General features: G+C 31.7%; 5 non-coding genes across 5 annotated transcripts; all 5 read right to left on the bottom strand.

Annotated features, from left to right (window-relative positions):
* Positions 1 to 323: 323 nt before the first annotated feature.
* Trnag-ucc (transfer RNA glycine (anticodon UCC)) lies at positions 324 to 394 on the bottom strand. The gene has a single exon. It is a non-coding gene; the product is annotated as a tRNA-Gly (tRNA).
* Positions 395 to 691: 297 nt separating this feature from the next.
* Trnan-guu (transfer RNA asparagine (anticodon GUU)) lies at positions 692 to 765 on the bottom strand. Its single transcript has one exon. It is a non-coding gene; the product is annotated as a tRNA-Asn (tRNA).
* Positions 766 to 769: 4 nt separating this feature from the next.
* Positions 770 to 857, bottom strand: Trnas-gcu (transfer RNA serine (anticodon GCU)). Its single transcript has one exon. It is a non-coding gene; the product is annotated as a tRNA-Ser (tRNA).
* A 253-nt stretch (positions 858 to 1,110) lies between these two features.
* On the bottom strand, positions 1,111 to 1,183 carry Trnai-uau (transfer RNA isoleucine (anticodon UAU)). Its single transcript has one exon. It is a non-coding gene; the product is annotated as a tRNA-Ile (tRNA).
* A 170-nt stretch (positions 1,184 to 1,353) lies between these two features.
* Trnaa-ugc (transfer RNA alanine (anticodon UGC)) lies at positions 1,354 to 1,426 on the bottom strand. Its single transcript has one exon. It is a non-coding gene; the product is annotated as a tRNA-Ala (tRNA).
* Positions 1,427 to 4,096: the final 2,670 nt, after the last annotated feature.

The raw sequence follows: 4,096 nt of genomic DNA, 5'->3' as shown, positions 1-4,096 counted from the left end.
TTTAGTATTAATTTTTTTTATTTTGTTTATAATTTTCACGTTTCGATAACACTTTACATATAAATAGTAAGGTATGATTATTACAAACAAACATAAGAAAAAAAGAAGTTTGACGTGTTTTATTTGTGATATTAAAACTAGCCTCTTCTGTCTTAAAACTAAAAGTTTTTCACTTTGAGTCATGTTTCTTTTGACGCATATCGTTTTCATTTTGATCACCTCAAATAATGAGCAGTTTAAATTGTGATGCTCGGCACATTTGGAATCTGACGTTATAGACGTCGTTGTTCCTGAAAATGTCAAAAATGACATTGAAATATTGGAGCAGATGGGGAGAATTGAACTCCCGCAATCAGATTGGAAATCTGAGGTTCTACCACTAAACTACATCTGCGAAACGTTTACCACATGTCAAAATGGTCTGTAGAGACAGTGGTGGCAAACTAGGCTTACACTAATATAGTGCTACCTTTGACTAGCCTTGAGTCTGTAGAGCTGGTCCTTGGATTTTTGGACCAGATAAATAAAATGGTACCCACGGAAGGATTCAAACCTTCAACCTAGGGCTTAGAACACCCTTACTCTGATCAATTGAGCTACGTGGGCAAAAATGGTGCCTCGTAAAGGACTCGAACCTTTAACCGTTTGCTTAAAAGGCAACTACTCTACCGTTTGAGTTAACAAGGCGTGGCGCCCAATACAGGATTCGAACTTGTGACCTCTTGCTTAACGGGCAATCGCTCTAACCAACTGAGCTAATCGGGCGTGGCGGAGCAAATGGGATTCGAACCCATGCGTCAGAAACTAACCTAACTCATTAGCAATGAGTCCCCTTAAACCAGCTTGGGTATCGCTCCAAAATGGTCGGAAAGAGAGGATTTGAACCTATGATCTCTCGGACCCAAACCGAGTGCTTTTCCATCTAAGCTACTTTCCGATAATGGTGGAGGAAAAGAGATTCGAACTCCCGTATCTAAAAAGAATCTGATTTACAGTCAGACGCGTTTAACCACTTCGCTACTCCTCCGTGGCGGACCTGACGAGAATCGAACTCGCTATCTTCTCTTAGACAGAGAGGCATGTTATCCATTACACCACAGATCCAAATGGTAGAGCTATTGGGGATCGAACCCAAGATCTCACGCTTATAGGGCGTGCGCTGTAACCACTAAGCTATAGCTCTATATGGTGCTGGTTAAAGGCCTCGAACCTTTACTCGTCCGTTTACAAGACGGGTGCTTTGCCAAATTAAGCTAAACCAGCAAAAAATGGTAGAGTGTAGTGGGCTTGAACCACTGACCTCCTGCTTGTAATACAGGCGCTCTTACTTGCTGAGCTAACACTCTATTATGGTGGACCTGGCCAGATTCGAACTGACTGCCTTTTGATTGCAAACCAAATGCTCTCCCTATTGAGCTACAGGCCCAAAAACCACCTCCGCGTTAACAGAGGTAGTTAAGTCGGTTTAAGTCACGACTTGACTAAAAGGTTATAGTACCTTTTCAAACTGTAGTGTGGTTAAAGACGCACCCGTGTCTAACAGTTTAAAGTCAAAAAGTTAATTTAGTAACAAGGCGGAGTTTGTTACTCTTAAATTTTATGTATTTAGGACTAGAGGTTTTTTGAGACCCTCCATATATATATATGTACAAAAACACTAAAAAAGATTTAATTATTTTTAAAATATTTTCTAAGTTCCTTTTCAATAGTTCGTAGTCTTGTTTTTATAGAACCTAAAGGTTTATTATATATTTTAGCTAATTCTTTATTTTTTAATTTCTTTCCATTGAGTCCAATATAGTCACATATTAATTTATAATCAAAAGTATCGCCTAAAATACTCTTTAAATCTAACTTTAATTTGTCATTATTAAAAGTATCTAATGATCGTGTTGTATAAATTCTAGATTTTGTAATGTCTAAACTTTTATGATATTGTCTACTTCTTAAATAATTTCAAAGACAAATAGCAGTATATGTACTCAACGTTGTTTTATGTGTAGGTTCATAATCGTTTATTATTTTATCAAACCGTTCAAAACAGAAACTGTACATTGTTTTTGGATCACTATAACCTTTTGTTTTTATATGTGAAACAACTTTACATGTTTTTTTTGCTATATCCATCATCTCATATTTGATTCTATTTAGAATTTTTTTGTCTTTTGTTTCAACATACTTATTATATAATATATCTATTTTTTTTTTCATTTCTTTAAAAATCCTTTAAATTCTCGATATCATGACATAGTAGGTGGTCACACTGTAACATAAAAACGTAACCCTTCTCTATAACATTTTATTCTATTTTTATCATTATCTTCCAATTTTAAAATATTTTTCGATAGTGATCAAATTGCTTTACATGTCAAAATAGTTCGTCGAGTATTTAACAATTTAGACGTATTCATTTTTGATGAATGTTTTACTAAGGTAGCACTCTGATAACCATGAACTTTTTGTCATGTACTTCAACTTAACGATACTGTTCTACAAAATACTTCATTGGCAACTTCTAACATAATATCAATATCATCACTATATACCCCTAAATCATTATTTTCTTTATTATTTTTAAACATCTTCTTTTACTCCTTTTATGTTATTTATAAATGTTCTTACAAACTTTAAATTTATTATATATCTATCAACTTCGTTTCTAAAATTTTTAAAATATAGATTAGAATGTGTTGCTCGAAATTTTCGTCAAGAATCGTTTAAAAAATCTATTGAAAAATTATAGTTAATACTAAATCTAATTTTATATATTTGTTTTTTATGGACTTGACTATCTAAAATTTCATTTCAATTAACAAAGTGGGCTTTCGAACCCACCGTGTCAATCGCTACAAATCCATAATCACCGTCAAGACAATTAAACTTGATTTTTAAATTATTGTTCTTTACAAAGGTTTTTTTAGCAAAAAATTTTTTTTCGCCCCAACTGTTACTTTCAAAATATTTAAACTTGTTCGTGTTCTTCAAAACGACAGCATAAGCTTTTTTGTCATTATAAAATAATTTGTAATTTAAAACAATAATAGTTTTGTTTAATTTTTTTGCCTCATTGATAGGCATCAATTTCAACTCATCTGTTTCATACATATTCAAATCGCGCATTTGCGCCAAACTCTTAAAAATATTATTCATTAATTTTGTCATCCTTTTCAAACACAATAACGTTTCATTCGATACGTTTTTTAAAATAGATAGTGTTATACGTAAAAAACTCAAAAGTTTCTTTGTAGGCTTTTCTAATCTTATTAACATAACTTTTCTTTAAACATTTTGCGTCGTAATTATTAGCTGGTAATCTAATTTTTACTCGTCTTAAAATTTCGGCAGTCGAACAATCTACTCAGTGTACTTCGTGAGGTAAATAATTTTTTGGCATCGCGTAAGTGTACATTGTCAATAATTGATTTTGATTAATTGTTTTATCACCTCCAAATACTTGATAAGCAAACGTACTAAATATATACCTATCACAAATCACAATATCATACTTCTTAAACTTTTTAGCCAATACTTTATTATATAATTCTCAACCGACACTAATAAACAAAATTGCTTTTGTGATCGAACTAATTTTGAGGTTGTCATTAAAAAAGACTTCTTTAGCTAATAATTCGCCAAAACTAATTCCTCGTGGCTCTCGCGTCACATAAACACTTTTTCCTTCTTTCTTATATTTTTTTTTCAATTTTTCTATGTAGGTTGATTTACCTGAATAATCAATACCTTCAACTACTATAAATTTATTCATATTATATATTCTCCTTTTTTATTATGATAGGAACCGTTTGTCCTTTTAATTCAATAACGACATGGTCACCCACTTTATATTTACTTTTATTAGTTGACAAATTAACTTTCTTGACAGTAATTTCATTCAATTTAATACTTTGTTTTAATCAAGCAATATAAGAAATTTTGCCCGTTTTTTTGCCAATTTGTTTTGTTATTTTATCTATTGTTCCACAACTTTTAGGTCCTTCGAATTTAAACGCATATTTACGTTCAATAATCACACCATCAGTGTAAAAATCAATATTTTTCTGTTGTTCAATATACTTTTTCAAATCTTTCAATTTAA

Source organism: Styela clava, unplaced genomic scaffold (genome assembly GCF_964204865.1).
Source record: "Styela clava unplaced genomic scaffold, kaStyClav1.hap1.2 HAP1_SCAFFOLD_33, whole genome shotgun sequence".
NCBI lineage: Eukaryota > Metazoa > Chordata > Ascidiacea > Stolidobranchia > Styelidae > Styela > Styela clava.
The sequence above is the reverse complement of the archived record's forward strand: the minus strand, read 5'-3'. Positions and strand labels throughout refer to the sequence as shown.